The 20,521-nt window shown below is 42.0% G+C and overlaps 1 pseudogene; it reads right to left on the bottom strand.

Annotated features, from left to right (window-relative positions):
• Positions 1–13,915: 13,915 nt before the first annotated feature.
• LOC118607929 lies at positions 13,916–14,034 on the bottom strand (annotated as a pseudogene).
• Between the last annotated feature and the right edge of the window lie 6,487 nt (positions 14,035–20,521).

Below are 20,521 nucleotides of genomic sequence, written 5' to 3' on the forward strand. Positions count from 1 at the left end.
CCTCTGAGGAAAATGGCTTCCTTCCAAAATTCTTCTCCCACTGTCTGCTTCCTTCCAGTCTTTCGTGTTCCCATTAAGCCCATGCATACCAGCTGTAAAAATGAGCATTGCTCTGCAACAGTGGTCATCAACTAAGGGCAGTTTTGCTCCCCAGCAGAGGGGGTGGGGTGCCACTGGCATCTAGTGGGTGAGACTAAGGATGCTGCTAATCATCTTACTATTCACAGGACAGCCCCTACGATCAAGAATTATTGAGGCCAAAATATCGGTAGTGCTGAGATTGAGAAACCTTGATTAAAAACAACCATATCCACAAAGTCCAAAGGGAGAATCCATTTTAGGAGACTTTTAATAATAAGGATCAGTGGTTCTCAACTGGGGGTAATTTTGCTCTCCAAGGATATTTGGCAATGTCTGGAGACATTTTTCTTTGTCATAAGTGGGGAGGTGCTACCGCCAGGGATGCTGTTCAACATCCTACAGTGCACAGGACAGCCCCTACCACAAAGAATGATCTCACTCCAAATGTCAATAGTGCCAAGGTTGAGAATCCCTGCCCTAGGATCACATCTGTTGTAGCTGTTGGGCCTTCTGGTTTTTCCATCCGCTTTTGGTTTTTTGCTTTTGCTCCCACACTTTGCGTCTGCCCTCCTGTTGCCAACGCCATTTTGGATGTCTAGATCCAATACAACTTCAGCATAGCAATAGGGTGGCTAAGAAGGAGAGAGGCTTGGCACAGAACCCAGCCCCCAGAACGGATCAACACTGGGGAGCAAGCCAGTTAACATCAAAGGTTCAGCCAAGGTTGGGGGAGGCAAACCACAGTCACAATTCAAGCTGACAGCACAAATGGCCCTGTAAGACACTTTGTCCTGCCAGGCGTAGGGACAGAGTGGCTGGGAATCTGGGACGGTAGAGAGTTTTACTGTAAAATCAGGTTGTTTCCATAAAGTCAGACAGTAGGTAAGATGGTCCCAGCCAGAAAGCTGGGGTTTGGGGGCAGGGCTAGATCCTGAGGTTGGGTATCTTGCCAGAGTGAGTCAAGATCCCAGGGAGAGGAGGGAAACTGGATACTTTAAAGTCAGCTGAAGGAGGATTTGAGATAGTAGCAACCACAAAGCAGGACAGATGGGAGCCTTGGGCTCGTTTTAGAAATAGAATGATGGATCTTCATTAGAAGTATGGAAATGCCAAGGGAGAGGAAAGGTAGTGACATGGAAAGCAGTACTGAGCCCAGCAATAAGCAATGGGACACTGTGCCTTGTGTCTGAAAAGTAGGAACACTAACTCCATAACGAAGGGCAACTCTCCCTTTCCTGTAACACCACATGCACGCATGCATGCACGCACGTGCACACGCACACGCACGGCACTGCCACCACCTCTAACAGCACTGTGGGGATCACTGAGACGATTCTCGCCTGTACTTAGGATTGGTCTGGAGAACCAGGGGTCATGTTGAAGCAAAAGTTGCTCAGTGAGCAGAGCAGAATCAGAACAATTGCCACCAAAAACATAATCTGTTCTTTGTGTTTTTGTTTTTTAGATAACTTTGGCTTTACTTTAAAGTTATATTTTTCTAAAAGTTTTTAAACGCATATTCCTTATAGAAAATCTGGAACTTACAAAAGAATATAATAAAAGATGAAAAATTATATTATTATCTCTATTAATACATTCTACTGATGCCTCTTAACATTCTTTTACTCTTTTATCTTTGTGAAGATTCAGTTTCTTTTTACAGAGAAGAAATATTTTTCTCTCTATAACTTCATATCCTTAACATTATGACAAAATCATTTCCCTTCCTATCACAAACTCTACATGAATAATTTTTGCAACATTTCTTCGTTTCGTCTGATTATAACAACCCATTCTAGCTGTAGAAAATTTGGAAAATACGGAAAAGTATAAAAGCATTTAAATAATCTGTAATTCTCCATCCCAATTATAATCACTCTCAAGATGTTGGTGGGTTTTTCCTGATCCTTTTTTGCTTTGATGGCACCTTTTACTCCAGAAGTCATTAACTGATATTCACCTTATGACTTGCTTGACGCACAGTAATAATCCAGGCAAATACCATCCTTCCAGAATTTTTCTATGGCCAGGTCCTTGTCTCATTTGAATAGATAAGAAAAGGTGAATTTTTTTTCTTCTGATGGACTCTGGACTAATACGTCTCTGTGGACCCCTCTGAGTGAAAAACCACCTACCCAAGAAGTAGTGAGCTGGGAAGCCTGCCTTTTCTTGTCCATCTCTACTTTTTCAGATGCTTTTTTTCCTTCTTAACAAAAGTGTTCTACAGTATAGTAAGTTTGGTAGTGAGGAAGAAACTAGTGAAAATACATATCTGGAGCTAGAATCTCATTAAGAATTTTTGTGATCGTTGTTTCATATAATCCAAACCTTACTTTATACATGCAAATGTATCTACAAACAAGAATCTATCCTCAAGCAAAACTGAGGTTTGTCTCTAAAACTCAGGAATAGAGATATTTATTCAAAGGTAACACAAAATGTCAGTAAGAACAATAGACTTAAAGTCAGAAGGCTAGAGTTTGAATTGACTTTGGCTACCCAGTCATGGGAACTTAGCAAATTATCTTCAATAAGCCTCAGTTTTCTTGTCTGTAAAATGGGCATACTAGCTACCTCACAAAGAACTAAGTGAAGGAATAAATACAGACAACAGTACCTGGTGTAGGGAGCCTCTTTATTAGATGCTGGCAGTGACCGAGTAAGCTGCTATGTCACAGGCTGGCAAACTATGGTCCGAGGGGCAAATCTGGCACACTACCCTTGTAAATAAAGTTTTATTGAAACACAGCCAAATCCATTCACTCGTGTATTGTCTATGGCTACTTCCATGCTGTGCTTGCAGAGTTGAGTAATTGTTACAGACTATAGGATCCAAGAAACCTAAAATATTTACTATCATGTACTTTACAGAAAAAAAAAATCAGCCCACGTTAAATGCCTCCTCCAAAACTCAAAGGGTAGCTTCTATTGTGTTCCTATTCCACAGGTGAGGAAATTGACACATAAAGAGGTTAAGGACTCACTCAATGACATCGCTCTTATGGGGTCAGATCTTGATGCCAAGTCTATCTCAATTCAAAGCACATGAGCTTAGCAACCTCACTATAATGTGTCTTCAAAAGACATTTAGGTTAGATCTGAACCCTCATAGTCTTCTACTTCTGTCATAACATCACCCTTTCAACCATTGATAATGGTTGGCATTTGAAAATAGGCATTGGTGTCTTTCGCATTGATCTCAGCATGCCGTGATGTAACTCTTCCAGCAGAGACCACATCTCAACTCCAAATCAATATATAAAACTAGAACTCAGGGAGATGGATGAAAGATTGTCAGAGTCAAGGACTGTGAGGGATCTGAAATTTGACACTGTAAGTAAGCTCATGCATGAGTTAGCCTGCCACAGGTTCATGGATGTTGGCAGAGACATGATACTCCTGGTTCAGAGACAAAGGGCTCTATTAATCTCAGAACCACAAGCAGCATGAGCTTTATATTCACATTAGATCCTCCTTGCTTCCCAAGTCCCATGGAGGCTACACAGAGTGGCCCAGGTAGATGAAGTAAGTTTGCATCATAGCTGAGAAACTCCAAGTTTAGAGAACCCAAATGTGTTATAATGGGAAGTAAGCAAACCTTGGCTGACTTTTGCCTCAGAGGGAGCTATTATCTTTATTATACTGAACAGTAAATAAATCCGCCTTTTGCTCTAAAGGGAAATGCTGTCTCTACCTATCAAAGGATGCTATACAAACATCCTTGGAAAAGAAGTCTCAAACGAAGGTTGTCAGAACTTCTGCCTATGAGACCTGTAGAAACTTGGGAGGCCTATGGAGAACTATCTCCAACCGCCATTAGCAAAGGCTCTATGTTGCTGTGGTCTGTGTGTTGATTTTTACTTTCTATATGTTCTCAAACAGTAGATTTTAAATTTGCCTCTTCACAAAGCAGTATGGGGTGAACATGTCTTTACAATTAGTAACCAATAATTTTACTTTATTTTGGTCAAGTGAATATCCTAAGGTTTATTATTCTGACAGTCCTGCCTGGGCGGAAAATTTTAGACCAGTACAAACTCCCCAACTGTCAGTTCCAAGCTCTTCTCCCTGCAGTAGATTCTCTTAGCATCCGGGAAAAGCAGAGTCCAGGTAATTTAAGTCAGGGGAGATCATCAACCTTGCTAAAGCCAAGATGAGTAGGGGTGTGGGGAAGGAAGAAGTTCTGGTTAGATGGGAACACTGAAAGCAGGTATTTTAAAAGCCATCTGACTAGTCAAGTACTAGCATCTGATGCCAACTGAATATAATGCCACATAACTACCTTTTCAATACGGCAAATCATTTACTCTTCTGAAATGCTTGATGCTACCAGATGTTATGAGAACAAACTCACTTGATACTTAAAACTGACAGTAAAAGATGGTTATTAACGGAAAAAAGCAGACATATCTATTTGCTCAATGCCTGAGTATAAGCAAAGCAAAACAAAAGCATATACACTTGACATTGTCGAGAAAAAAGAGAGCAGCATATCTTTAGTCAAAATAAACATTGCCAGCAGGTGCAAAACACACATATGCTTCCTCTCCATACTTGCTGTTGAGACTGCCAAGTAAACACACATGTGTAAGCATGTAACTGAGAATGGCAAACAGAAGTGTACATCTGTCGAGAGAACAGACTTCACTCCTGTCTTCTCCGTTGGGTGGCTGACTTATAGGAGGCTCTTCCAGCCACTGACAAGCCAAGGTTCATGTCTATACGGGGATCTGAAAGCAGCTAGTTTTCCATATATTTTTTAGGGGACTGGATGGCCCATTTTTAATGATCGAACACAATGCATTCGATTATACCACATTTATCATCATCCCAACATGGACACTGTAATTTAGAGGTCCAGAGAGTGGTTCTTTTCACAGGAATTTAGGCCCCAGAGACAAAGAATTAGTTTATTTTTGTTTTTTTTCACGGTTAATGTTTCTATTGAATACACTACTGTATGTCCTTGAAAGATACCTGAAATTCTTTTTCAGATGAGGCACCATACAAAAAAAAAATAGATAAGATAGAATATCTACCTTTGGGAGGCTGTTAAACTAGTTAAGTGGACGATACTATCCAAAAATAACCAAGCCTCATGAAAGAGGGGTAACATACTAGGACCAAAGGGAACGGGGCTTGCATTGAAAAGAAATCAGAAAACAGTTCTTGGAGGAGATGGACGCTTACCAGTGTTGAAATACATTTCTAGGCTGGAGATGGACCAGCTTCTGCCCAGGGTGCCACACTAGCAAACCGAAACAGATAACTTTTGTGTTCCTGTAAATGTTCCTCTTGACTAGAAACACAGTATGTGCAGTCAGCAAGCCCCCAGATGCCAAGCCAACTCTGAGCCTTTACACCACAAACAAGCTAGACCGTAGTTCCCATCAATCACATATTTTCTACTTGTCTCTTCCTTGGTCTTTATTCTTTATCCTGTAGTAGCTTCCTGCCTCCTCCCCCATTTTACATTTTCCAAATGGAAACTGTCTACTTCATGAAGTGTTAAGTAAAGTGTCGTATAATCACTTCTGCCCACCTCCTATTGGCCAGAACCTGGTCACATGACCTCAACCTAACAACAGGAGAGGCTGGGAAATAGTCTTCCTATTTCCTTTCCTTGGAAAGGAAAAAAAAGGGAGAGAATTTGATGACTGTATAACATTGGCTTTGCCACAGTTTCATTTAAGTAAAAATGGGGAGAAGAAGAGAATAATTATTTAAACTTGCTTATATTTGCATTAAAAAGAAATTTTAGTATAGCAGAGTTATAAATGTCATTACATTGATGGGGTAAAGGAGATGAGATGGGCAGGGCCAGGGGTAGAAGGGGTGTGTGTGTATGTAAATTACTAGGCTAAGTAAGCATGTCAGATATTCAGCAAAATAGCATTTTTTAAAAATTAGCCAATAAGTAGAACATTCTCTACTCTTCTCAAACTTGCCACCCCCATGACAGTTCTCTACAGATGGCTCTCCTCCTACTTCTCAGAGAAAACTGAAGCCATCCGTGACAACTCCCTGCTGGCCAAGTTCTGCTCATCCCTCAGGTCTAACTGTAGACTTCTTGTCCCCCAAGAAGCTGTGACTCACCCAAGTCTGGGTGACATGCCCCGCCCAGGAGTTCTTGGAGCACGCTTAACTCCCGCTATGACCACACTTTGTATATTGTCGTAATTGTTAGTTTTCTTGTCTGTCTCCACTGCTATACTTTAAGCTCCTGGAGGAAGCAATTCTGCATACTTCATACATCCCTATAGGCCCCCAATGCTGGCCACAATGTCAGCAGCCAATAAAAATGTGTTCCAATGAATGAACCGATGAATTAACCCAGCAAAGAGTTAGGACATGTTCATTTTTGCAACACTGGGAATATTTCACTGCTGAAGAAAGAGTCTAGTTTGTGGCCAAATGAGATACTGTTCCTATTGATATCTTCTTTCTAAGTAAAAACTGGTCATTTTTAAGGGCGTCACATCCCTGACCTTGAACTGATCACTTATTATCATATCACAAATCACAAAATGACATGCACATTTTCTTCTTTAGGGGTTCATGTGTTCTCAGGAAATAATAATGAACCTTCTGATTTCCAGTGCTTTTAAAAAAAATATGTATAAACTTCAAGTTCTTGTTCACTCTTTTCTGCAATTCTTAAGAAACTTAAAAACAGAGAGGGGGAAGTTTATATATAGAAACTAAAGCAGAGACAGCAAAGGAGAAAGGCAACTTCAGGCTTAGTCTAAGTTCTTGCTTTGGTTCGCCCTTTATGGATGGAGCCAGCTTGGCTTGGAACTGAGGTCCTCGCAGCCCTTAACAGACTCACCTGCCACTCTGGTGCATTCTCACTCATCCCCTGCTGCCACACTACCGTTTGATATCAGCATAAGCTCCTCCTCAAGGGAAGAAAGCATCACAACTGGCTCAATGTCTGCTGATAGATCAGGTCCCAACCTTCATGAGCCGTAATGGCTGGTAGAAGCAGGAAGAAGTAGAAAAAGGCTTTGTAGTAAGAAGGGTAGGCTTTAAAGTCTTCTCCAACTCCTTGTGGCTCATAAGCCTCCAGCAAATTATTATAGTCTCTGAGCTTTAGTATCCTTAGCTATAAAAGAAAGGTGATCATTTTAATTGGGGTTGTAAAAGTTAAAATAATCAAAGCAGTGTCTCATATAGTTTCTGGTATATAATAGGTACTATAAAAAGTAGGTATTATTCCTATTATTATTATTATTATTAATGATTATATTACAATATAATCCCTGCAAATGAATAAGAACCTGTAGTTCCTGGGAATGAGCATCCTACTGAACTGCAAACCGGAACCACAGCTTGCATTTGTCTTTGCATTCCATTCTGTAACTACTTCCTACCACGATCAAGTAACCAAGGCAGGTACAACTGTCACCATTTTCCAGATGAGGAAAACAAGCCTCAGGGAAATCATGCCACTTGCCCAAGGACACACAGATCAGTAAGTCAGAGCTGGGACCCAGTTCTTTTGACTTCCCATCACACCAGCATAAACCAATCAAGCATCCTTTGATTTCCAGTTAAGGAGATCCTCAGCATTTTTTTTTTTTTTAGCAGATTTGAGCAGTGAATAAGCAACTTGGGGTTGGGGAAGAGAAAGGAGGTGGTTTATTGGGGCGGCACTTGGGGATTACAGAGCCAACGTAGGAGAAGGCTGTCTCTGTGACTTAGGCCAGCATTTCTCATTCCAGTGATGCTGGTATTCAGGGTTGGCTCATGCTTTGTTGAAAACCATTACCTTCATCCCAGCCTCTCTTTGGACAGCCCAGGCAATGGGAATTGATGCAACTCAGGTGAGTTCCAATGGCTCCCAGCAGAGTTAAGAGCATTGTCTTCTTCCGTGATACTTCTCCAAGACTCTATAAGGCATCTTCAGTAACTGTGCCTGACAAATGGGCAGGAAATGCTAACTGGCAGGTCACCTACACATAATAGGAGAAAGTACTTGCACCCAAACCAAGGCACATTAGTGGGTGGCTCTCGGTTTAAAGAGGAAAGAAATAAGAAGAGAGAAAGCAAAATGAAGACTGTTATTAGAAGATTGATTTTTATTTCTTTCATTTTATAAGTGACTTGATATGACCAAGCCTTATATTCTGCTTCATAATCAAAGCAGAATCTGTTTAACATTATAAAAATGTATCTAAAAATAAGAAGGGGGCAAATGCATTGCAATCTGTTTTAGAACAGATTATGATTATGGCTCGATTAAGGTTCCCCCCACCCCCGCCTTCCTTCCTAACTTTGCTCTTGCCTTAGGATTAAGAGAATAACACAGCTCTGAAGTTTCCCCAAAGTCCTCCTGCAGGATTAAGGGTCCTTGACATTTTAATAGTCAAGCGCTCTTATGAATGTGCAAATACCCAGCAATGGAGCAATGTAAACATCCTTGATTTTTCCAGCCAGGAAAAAGACTGAAAAACTTCTGTTAGGAGATCAGAGCCACTTGACACATTTTGGTCTACAGTAGTGGTTCACAATGTGTGTGATCTGTAGACCAGCAGCATTGGCATCGCCTAGGAGCTTGTGAGAAATACAGATTCTCAGCCCTCACTCCAAACCTGTAGCATCTTCAGAAACTCTGGTGTTAGGGTTTTAACAAGCCCTCTGCATTTTAACAAGCCCTCCAGGTGATGCTGACAATCAATGGTCTAGAACTATGGGCCCAAGATCTGTTTCTGTAAAAAAAAAAAAAAAAAAAAAAAAAAAAAAAGCTTTATTAGAAAATGGCCACACCTATTTATTTACATATTGTCTATGGCTGTTTCAGTGCTCCAAGAGTGAGCAGAGTTGTTAAAACAGAGATGTCTGGCCTTCGAAGTTGAAAATATTTACTATCTAACCTTTTGCAGAAAATGTTTGCTGACCTCTTATCTAGAGTTTAGGGGAAAATAAATTAAAAGGCTTTTTATCATTACAGAAAGAAATCCTGAAATGTATTATTTCTTAGTTTTAGTTTTCAAACTTCTCCCCTTCTGCCCCAACACACACACACACACACACACACACACACACACACACACACTAGCTGAGAGTCAGTATAGCAAGCAATATGCAGTATACTTATGGAGTTACCGGTGTTGACTCTTGAAGTCAGATGGCCTGGGTCTTCATTTTAACTCAGTCACTGACTAGCTTTATGACCTTGGGTAAGTTATTCAAGACCTCTTCAGTTTCCTTATCTGTAGGATGGGTATAACAATAGGGCCTACTGCATAGGATTGATGGAAAATTTGCTGAGTTGGTCATGTACTAAACACTTAGTACTAAGCACTTCGACTAGTGCCTGGCACATAGTAAGCCCCAGTCTGCGTTAGCTACGACACTTCTGACTGTAAGTGCAGAATGGCTATGCAAGAAATGTTAGCTACTATGGTTAGTTAAGCCACATCAAGAAACTTCAAGGACATTTTGAAAGGAAGGATGACTTCTCAGCCTTCTGCTTTCTCCTTCATCATTCAACGATTAGGGAAGATCTGAAGGTCCAAGGAGTCTTAAGAATTGAAGAGACATCAGAAATGTGTTGTCCGTCCAGCCTTTCCACTAGGGAGCGAAATCTAAATAAAACACAGGTCGCCCCTCGCCTGTAGCCCCACGCGACTCCTCTCCCATCTCCTAACCTTTGCCAAGGAGGGGAAAATGAGAATGTCATCTGTACGACAGTTCCTAATGGCTAACATAGTCCTTTCCCCCTTCGATTAAGCCTCTTTCCATGCTGTCTCTCTTCAGTAGAGGTGATACGTGGAGTCATTTGTAAGATCCAAGGACAGTATGTTGTCACCTGCATGCTCTAACTGCTGAAGTTGAGAGCTGGGCTCATCCTCATGGCCCCCTTTATCTAAGGCCCACTCCAAGGGCATGTGACCTGTGCTCATAAGGGCCCCACACTTATCTCTTAATGCCCCTTAATGCTCTGCAGTCAAGCTCTTGAAATTCTTAAGTTGTGAGCAAGGGGCCCCACATTTACATTTAACAGCGAGCCCCACAAATGGTGTAGCCCATCCCGCCACCTTCGTTCTTTGTAGAAACCTGATTCTAACCTGAGCCTGCTTCCCTAGTCTTACTATATATTAAGAACTCTGGATAAACACGAAAAGCTATTTTTAAAATAAACTACAGTGACAACAACAAGGATGACTTAATCGTTAAGAAGGTGAAACATTTTCTCTGGTACTTTCCAAAACTAAGATGCCTAATACTAGCCAGCAGAGGTCGTTCTTGCTGCGTAGCAGAAGAGATTTTTAAGAGGCAAGCTCGTAATTTAACACTGAGACTTTAGGGAAGCAGGGCCTCAAAGGAGCTTGATCTACGAACTTTTATAACATCTTTCTTCTTTCTGATGAAGACAGGAAATTCACCACCCACCAAATTTAAGTGGAAGAACTGCAAATAATAATCGTAATGAGGTATTAACTTGGTTAAATAAAAAATAATGCAATTAATTTAACTTCTTCAGATAGGTTGATGTATTATTGTAACACTGTCTTGTCTTTTTAAAACTGGTGTTTAGTACAGAGAATATGTGATATTGTGATTTATAATATGAAATGCATATTTGGTCTTTGTCCCATTTGTGGCACGGAGCTCCTAAAACCCTAGGAATTTCCTAAGAATTTTGTTAACTTTTGTTATGTTAACGAAGTGACTCGGAAAGCTGGTAGGAAGGGGGGGTTGGTTGCCAGGGTAACCAACCTTGTTTAGAAGGTTGGAACTTTCAGCCCCACTCCCTGGTCTCTGGAGAAGGGGAAAAGGGCTGGATGAATCTAATGCCAATGGCCAATGATTTGATCAATCATGACTACGTGGTGAAGCTTCCATAAAAACCCAAGAAGGGAAGATTCAGAGAGCTTCCTTCCGGTTGGTGAACACGTGGAGGTTTAGGGAGAGTCGCACACCCAGAGAGGGTATGGTAGCTCCGTGCCCCTTCCCCATACCTTGCCCTCTGCATCTCTTCCATCTGGCTGTTATATCTTTTTATAATAAACTGGTAATGTAGTAAGTAAAATGTTTCTGAGTTCTGTTAGCTGCTCTAGCAAATTAATTGAACCTAGAGAGGGGGTCATGGGAACCTCTGATTTATAGCCAACCTGTCATCAGAAGTATGAGTACATATTGTCAGAATTGAATCGCAGGACACCCAGCTGTTGTCCTAAGAAGTGCTTGTTGGATGTGTGGGGAACCCCCTCCATACACACACAGTGAAATTTACCCTCGGAACACCAAGAACAGAACAAAGACATTTTCCAATGTGTTCTCTGTGATCTTAAAGAGTTGCATTCGTTGCCAAATGAAATGTAAAAGGTTCAATTTAAGTCCAGCAGAGAATCTACGTCTTTCATTCTAGGGCTCGTGTCAAAATGGCAGAATGAATCCGAGGTTTCCCTTACATGTGTTTGCTAATTTGCTAGAAGGTCCCAGCTGAACATATATTCCCAGACCGAAGTCTGGCATCCCATGTAAATAGACAGCGATGGAATGAGATGACGCCATTCCTGGAAAAATTATAGGTTGCTAAGACCAAGCTCTATTCTTACATAATGGCATCATTCTGCCCAATATTAAAATGTCACTAGCACTCAGGCCACAGTTCATCGTAGAAAGACACTCAGATAGACCTCATGGTTTCTCAAATGAATTATTTTATGTGGTGCAAGATCAGAAAGCATTCTTAACTCTCACCAGAATTCCTCAGTCCCTGCCACACTGCAAGATCCTCCAGCAGTACGTAAAGGAAGTACACCTGCAAGCAGTAATGCCAGGCAGAAGGGAAATATGCTGAGGTGTCATTAAAGAAAATGGTCTTGGTTAGTCCATTGTGATCCAGCAATCCTAAGCCAGCAGCCTAGGAAGCCAGCTCGCCAAGTTTCTGGGCTTGGACCAGTTACCCAAGATGTGTGTGCACCGGATGTGTAATTTATCATGTGTATAAGCAACTATGTTATATTTATGTAAAGCAGCATAAACGTCTTTTCAGAGTAATAGGGTCGCTGCCCTGATTGCAGCCTAACAAGATACAAGAAGAGAGTCTGAATGTCTGGGCTCCTGTGCCCTGCAGGTCTCTTGTTGCACAGGGTCTGCTGGGACCCCCAACTTCAGATGCACCTCTGTGAGAAAAGCCCTGAGAAGCTTCCTTTACTTGCCCACCATGTCCCCCTCGGTCCTCTGAATAAGCCTCATCCTGCTTGTTAGCTGGTTCTATAGAAAACAAAGCAAAAGTCATTGCGTCTGATCGATCCCATGCTCTAATCTTGTTATCTGCGCTAGGCCTGCCACCTGGCTGAGATGGGTCTCAAACCGAATTCCATGCAATGAGGTCTGAAGGCGGACCTGCTGAGGGCTTCCAGAAAAGTGGGATCCTTACTTAAGAAAGTATTTTAATCTGTCTACACGGCAACGAGCTGCCCGAGGAGCAAGGAGATTGCTTTGGTGGTTTAGCTTCATGAGTCGTCCTCCTGCCCATTGGAATTGCCTCCGCTCTGATGGATGCTGGATGGATCCTTTCCAAACAAGGGAATCTGTAAACAAACATCTTCCCTTAACAGAGCTCTAGTGCAGCCTTAGATATAAGAAAACTCCGATACGACCCAAGTAAAGTGAAGGTCTGCTAATAATTCCTTTTCTATTCGCTTTACACATTTGTCTGTGCTTTCTAATTTTTTCGTAGCAGATTTGTATCATTCTCTAATCAGAAATGAAGATATTGCATGAGAACTAGGTTCACATCCACCCATTAGTCCTTCTACTATTGTGGGCCTTAAGTTCCTCGTCCGTAAGATGAGAGATTTGGATGATGTAATGGCTAAACGCATTCCAACCCTGACAAATCTGAGGATTCTAGTGAAATGAAGTCAAGGTTGAGGAGGAGACCACTTAAAATAACAGTACTAATGTGGCCATATATCTACTTATGTTAACATGGAACGACCTCAAAATAAATTAAATTTTTAAAGGGAGGGTCCAGAATATTGCATAGACTTGTGGATGTGCAAGAGAATATCTTGAATGATAAGAAAGAAACTGGTCACAGTAATTCCTCTGCATTGGGAGATAGGGGCCGACCTGGGCATTATTTTATACTTTTGACCCTTAGAATTTTTGCCTTCTCAAATCAAGAAAAAAGAAGTGGAATATGCCATACCAGCCTCCTGCCATGTAACTTCATAAACATGTAAAGCACTTAATATGCTAGATATTTCCTCCAAATAGCCTCTCCCTTACACACCTCCTCAGCCTGCAAATTAGGTCTTATTATCTCCAGTTTTACAGGTGATTCTGAGAAGTTAAATAAGTTCCTGGAGTCATTCAGAGTCAAGATCTGGGCCTGGATCTGTTTGATCCCCGGAAATGCATTTGTATTTCCAACATGTCTGCACACAGGGAGATGTGGGCCATGGCTTCTAGACAAGCCTTAGCCGGAGCCACGAAAAGAGCGCATATTAGTGAGGTGCTATTGCAGGGCACGGAGCTGACGGCTTTGTGGGCATCTGGTGTGCTAGGAAACCCTCGTTTGTTTTTTATTACTCAGGTGTAGCAGAGGCCATCACTACACATCCTCCCATCCCTCCTCTCTCCATGCCAAACGCTGTTTCCCATGATTACCTGCGTTTCTCAGCCTTGAAGGCTGTTTCTTTAGTTGCATGAGGATGTTTGACCACTGCCCAAGCAAGCCAAAGTGTTGAGAAGGTAAGTTCTAGAAGCAGCATTCAGCCAAATGACAAATGGGGTGGATAGGAATTGCAGTTCCCTTGCCTCCTTGGTTAGGCTCTTTTTTGCTGTTGTTTTGTTTTTGTTTGTTTTTTTACGCCTACAGGACCTGGTCTTCCTAGGTGGTCTTCCATCCAAGGACTAACCAGGACTGACCCTGCTTAGCGTCTGAGATCAGACGGGATCAGGCTTGTTCAGGGTGGCATGGCTGTAAATGGTTAGGCAAATTCTTAGTAAGTCCCACGCTGGCTCCCAAAGGTCCCCAGCGGGACTGAGCTCCCATTGCTCGCAGCGGTTGCTGATAACACACCCATCCTTCATTATCTTCCTTCCCTTCCCTTCCCAACAGCTCAAGGCCCGCCCATCTACTGCCCAGTTTCCAGAGATCACCTCTCAGACCAACTACTTGTGTTCACATCCTTGCCTTGGGGACTGCTTCTGGAAACCTCAAACTAGGACAACTGGAAAAGCTTAAAGGGATTACTCTGAGAGGAGAATCTGACCTATCAGTTTTTATGAGGTTGAAAACAATACGTCACTCATTCTATTTCATGGGCACATTTGATTTCTTATACATGGACCAGTGGCTAAGCCCAAGGAGCCTGCATTTTCCAAGGCAATGCACGAGGACAGAGGAACAGCTCTTGAACATTTTTCCAGATCACATATGGCCTGGTCACTGGGCAACTGCGTGGAGAATCTCTCTCTGTGATGAAGCATTGGGTACATTGCTGCCATCTGTGCCAGGACCCAGTGAGAGAAAAGTGGACTGTGCTCAAATCCACTTTCACTGTGCTCCCTCGGCACAGAGATGGAATCAACTGCGTGCAAATCGCCTCTCCCATTCCCTCCTGTCCTCCAAAGCCAGAGCGCCTCACTTTGTCCCAGCCCCTACTTCTCCTGAAGGTGGCTCCCAGACCAGTCACCTTGTGCCGCCTGCCTCAGGCTTCACCAGAAACTTTTGCATGTCTTAGTAATTTGGAAAGAGACGCTTTCTGCTGTTTCTCGCAAGATATAACCAATGTTGTATGGGGATTGCATACTTGAGTAACGGAGCAATTTAGAAAAAGACAAATGCCCAGTCATCTCGCCTTTTACATCGTTCCCACCATCAGGCGTCATCACCTCTTTGTGTGTACACGTGGAAGGAAAGAGAAGCCACAGGAGACTTGAAGATACGCAAGGTAAGAGGGAGAGTGAGGGCTGCTGTCGATTAAGGCAAATTGTTTTCATGTGGATGGTAGAGATTTGGGGGATACATATTGCTTGTTTTTCGTTGTCCGTTGCTTTGAATTTGGGTCAAATTGAAGTGTGAAATTGAGGTGGAAAATGGATTTAACAACTCCTTATTCCCAGTGAGTGTGCTCTCCTGCATTAATACCTGCACACTCCTCTAACCTAAACCTGGAATTGTCTATGGGGCAGTCCCAGCTGCTGCTCTCACCTCTATTCCATTGCTGACTTCTAAGGAGAGCGCCCTCTACTGACCTCACATTTCTCTTCAAGGTAGACCCAGGTCTCAAAGGCTCGAAGACTTCCATTTGATATAGTCTCACTTATTGATTTTTGCTTGTTGCTTTTGTTTTTGGAAACAGATAAAAAAAAAATCACCAAGACTGATTTTATGAAGCTTACTGCATATATTTTCTTCTAGGAATTTAATGGTTTCAGGTCTTATGTTTAAGTATTTAATCCATTTTGGTTATGGTGCACAATAACGGTCTAATTTCATTTTTTTTCATGTGCCTATCCAGTTTCCCCAACAATATTTATTGAAGAGACTGTCCTTTCCCCATTGTTTATTCTTGGCTTCTTTGTCATAAATTAATTGACCACATATATGTGGATTTAGTTCTGGATTCTCTGTTCTGTTCCATTGATCTACATATCTGTTTTTATGCCAATACCATGCTCTTTTGATTACTATAGTTTTGTAATATAATTTGAAATCAGAAAATGTGATGCTTACATCTTTGTTCTTCTTTCTCAAGATTGCTTTGGCTATTTGGGGGTCTCTTGTGGGTCCGTGCAAATTTTAGGATTGTTTGTTCTGTTTCTGTGAAAATGTCATTGGAAATTTGGTAGGAATTGCAATCTATAGACTGCTTTGGGTAGTACAGACATTTTAACAATATTAATTCTTCCAATCCATGAGCATGGAATATCTTTCCTGTCCCTTCACTTTTAGTCAGTCTTCACGACAGCCTACAAAGGCCTATGGTACCTCTCCAATCTCCTTACCTGCAATGCCCCAGCTCAATCTTCTCCAGCCACACCAACTGGCCTGCTATTCCACACACTCCCACCAGAGAGCCTTTGTTCTGTTTCCTCTTGTTGCTCAGGATACTTGACTAGTGGCTAGCCTCCAAGATAGCCCCGTGAGTGTCACCTCCCGGTAGTCACAACCTTGTGTAGTCCCCTCCCATGCCGGACTGTGCTGACCTGTGTAACCAAAGGATACTGCAGCAGTGATGGCCTGTGACTTCTGAGGCTAGGTCACAAAAGACATTGTGACTTCTGTCTTGTCCTCTCTTGCATCATTGGCCCTGGGGGGGATGCCAGCCACCCTGTCATCAGGATACTCAAGCAGCCCTATGGAGAGACCCATGTGGTGAGGAACTGAGGCCTCCTGCCAAAAGCCAGCACGAACTTGCCAGCCATGTGGGCGAGCCCCTTGGAAGTGGGTCCTCCTCCTCCAGTCAAGTCCTCACATGACTGCAGCCTGGCCAGCATCTTGACTGCAACCTTGGGAGACATCCTGAGTCAATTAAGCTGCTTCTGGATTCCTGACCCACCAGAACTATGAGATAATGTTGTTTATTGTTGTTTTAGGATAATTTGTTTTCCAGCAGTAGTTAATACAATTCCTTGCCCAGATACTCATCTGTTCTATTCACTGATATAAACCAAACACCTAGAAAAATGTCTAGCACATAGTAAGTGCCCGAGAAATGTTTGATAATCACTCTAATCAAAAATCTTCAGTGGCTCTCCAGGGCCTATAGAATAAGGTCAAAGCTATATAATTTCCAAGATCCTCCCAAACAGGCCTTCTCTTTTTTCAAGTCTCTCTTGCTTCCTGTTCCATTGTATGTATACCCTTCCTCTAAGCCAAACTCATCTGCAACTACCTCTGCCCTTACTTGTATTTGTCATCCGAAATACTCCTTAGGTCATCTTGGCATAGGAAAATCTGACCTACCCATTCTGCTCTTGCCTCATCCATGAAGACTTTCCTAGCTCCTTTCAGCAAGAAATTTTGTCTTTCTGTGAACTTGCCCAGCACCTAGATCCCCTAAGGTTTACACTTCACTTATATTGCCTTTAAAATTAATTACAGTAGCCCCCATATCTGCTATTTTACTTTCCACGGTTTCAGTTACCCATGGTCAACTACAGTCCAAAGATATTAAATGGAAAATTCCAGAAATAAACAATTCATAAGTTTTCAATTGAGTGCTGTTTCGATAACATGATGAAATATTGCACTGTCCCATTTTGTCCCAGCCAAGACGTGAATCATCCCTTTGTCTGGCATTTACACACTGTACACAGTCTTCGCCCATTAGTCACTTAGTAGCTATGCGGGTTATCAGATCAACTGTCACAGTATCACAGTGTTTGTGTTCAAGTCACCCTTATAGTAACCTAATGCTATGTCACAAGGCCTGCGTCATTCACCTCACTTCATCTCATCACATAGACGTCGTGTCATCTCACATCATCACAGAAGAAGGGAGAGTAAAGAACAATAAGTTTTTTTGAGAGAGACCACATTCACATAACTTTTATTACAGTATATTATTATAATTGTTTTATTATTAGTTGTTAATTTCTTACTGCGCCTAATTTATATATTAAGCTTTTCATAGGTGTGTATGCAAAGGAAGAACATAGTATATGTCGGGTTTGGAACTATTTGTGGTTTCAGGGATCCAGTAGGGGTGGTGGAATATATCCCCGTGGATAAGAGGGACTGTTGTGTGTTTATACGGACTACAAGTGTGTTGACAGCAAAGCATCATTCACCAATCTAATTCAATTCATAAACATTTACTGAACGCCTACTAAGTGGCAATCACCTTGTTAAGAACTGGAATACAAAAGAAAAAAAAAAGAATGGAGGTACAAAATGGCTAGGGAAAGGCCCCTCAGTGTTTTGTGCAGAAGAGAGGTGTGGCCATTATGAAAGCAGCAGAGGAAAGCCAGCCTGTGAAGGGCATGAAAACTAGCAGCTAATGGGGCAGGTAGCCAGCAAGAGGCAGGTAGGGAACCACGGAAAGCAGGTGACTTCAAGTTAAGTGATAATCAGCAATGAGCAATGGTACAGGGAGGTCAGGGTAGAGGAGCGCTGAAAAGCAGCCACTGGGTGGCAGTGAGGAGATCACTGTTAGTGTGGAAGATTCCATCGAGATGGTCACATTTCCAGGGCGCACAGGAAGTCTACATTTTCAGACCTCCCTGCAGTTTTGTTAGGGCCGTTTGACTGATTGCTGATCAATGGGATGTGGGAGGAAGTGACGTGTGCCTAGTCATAAAACATCCTGCACAGTTTTGAACTGTCACTCTCAGTTTATTGGCTTGTGAAATGCAAAGGATACAGCACAGAACTTCAAGAGAACTCTAAGAGAAGGCAGGGCCATAGGCCGGAAGGAACTTAGACCTCTGACATACCACATGGAGGACTCAGTCTGCATTGGACTACGACAGGGCAAGATGTAAATGTTTATTATGTTAAGCCCCTGGGAATTGGAGATTGTTCACTGCTGTAGTTGTGTTAGTTACCCTGATGTACACATAATGAGAGGAATTTTAACTGAGAGGAGGAGGTAGCAACTAGACTGTTGTGGGCTTAGAAATAAAGGGAAGGGCAAGGAAGTAGGGACAATCCAGACAATCTCCAGAGGGAAACTCAGCTATAAAATGCCATTTTCCAACTTCCAGCAGCTGAGGGGACGCATGCTTCAGTTTGGGGAGGCAAAGTCGGGCTTTGGGGTTGGAGTTCTTACCATCTCAATATATAGTTTTTTCATTCTTTGTCACAGATACATAGCATCCTGTCGTATAAATGGACAAGAACTTATTAGCTAGTTACTTACCAATCAACGTTTAGATTGTTTTAAATCATTCGCTCCTCTAAATATATTGCATATTCTATATAGATTCTAGTATTCTATAATAGGTAACTTAAATTTACCAATTTCACATGAATTTATCAATTTCATGGACTTCAGATTTTACTATATGTGCAATGAGAAAAAAAAACTGATGGATTTTAAGTGAGAGAAATAATTCCATTAATTTTTTTCCAATGAGATCACCTAAGATAAAAAGCGAAGAACCTGAAAACAAGCCAGTGAGAAAGATGGAGCATGATCACAAAAAAAAAAAAGACCCAAAATTACTTATATTAAGAAGTTTGGCTATGCATCAAAATAGAGAAACAGCCTTCCTAATGGCAATTCTCAGTAGTTGAGTCCGTTCTGAAATAAAGCAGTTTCCCAGAAACCGAGCTTCTAGAATTTGGAGCACATGCCCCCTACTGCAAATTGCCTGGGTGGGCTGGTTGTGTTCTTTCCTCACATGGTTTCTATGTCACAGATGGTCTGTTACTTAGCAAACAGAAGGGCCAATCAACATCTAGACTGTCACTTTATCAAAACCCTAATTCTGAGAGTTTGAAGACTCACAGTCCTTATTTTTCCAAGTTCTCAAAGCAGCGCCCCCAGTGGAGGGCTGGCAGCAGCCCCGTGCAAATGGTTTACTTTAGTCACCGGAATAACATTTAAGTTCCTATATTCTTGCCAGCGTGTATATTCAATTCATGCAGAACTTGCTTAAGATTTCATTGAGGCCTGAGGAGGATTGCCATGGAGAATGCTTTGCTGGGCATGAGAGTCAGGGTACTGCATCTGGGATGCAGCTCTTCATCTCTTTTACCATTATACTGTTTCATTTTAGAAAAATATATCTTGTAACCCACTGACACATCTGTCGGCCACATGAAGGTCAAATCCAGATCAGTATAAATTAGAATAATTTTGCGTCTACCTCGGTAAATTAGGTAATTAATATAAAGGAACCTGTAGGAAAAACGTCTCTGCCCTTAGCGATGTGCGTCAATAGTGTCTGATTAATGAGCCTCGGGTCTGAGTCTCAGCTCTGACCACCATACTGCTTCCTATGGGAAATGTAGAGTTCAAATCCCTCGTGGCTCAAAATAATTTCACATGTGTTAAGGAACCAAAGCTTTGATTTTCAACTACTCAAGTGGAGACCACCCAAGCATGTGATAATTGCTGGGATCCAGCTTTTCAGATGTGAGATTATAATTATTCAGAGCACATTCGAGCATTCATTTTTTCTTAGATTTATAAAATTAACTTGATACGTGATTTGAACATTGTTTCTTTGAGCCGTTAGGAGCAGCCACTGTCCTGGCCTAGTTCAGGTGATGCCTTCCTTGGGACGTGAAATCAGGGTCCCCTTTTCCAATCAGGTATATGTGTGGGGAGATGGGCTGACTGAGTCCAGCTAAGTTACTTCTCAATCTTACAGGCCCTGGAAACACAAAGTTTTGATTCCTTACTTTTCATATCTTGACTCTGACCTTGAACCCAAGTGGAGTACTAGTTCAGGACCCAAGGATGACTTAATTACTCAGAGGTCCTTCTAAGTCATCAAGAGAAATTGATGGCTATGT

This window comes from Rousettus aegyptiacus, unplaced genomic scaffold (genome assembly GCF_014176215.1).
Source record: "Rousettus aegyptiacus isolate mRouAeg1 unplaced genomic scaffold, mRouAeg1.p scaffold_m13_p_9, whole genome shotgun sequence".
Lineage (NCBI taxonomy): Eukaryota > Metazoa > Chordata > Mammalia > Chiroptera > Pteropodidae > Rousettus > Rousettus aegyptiacus.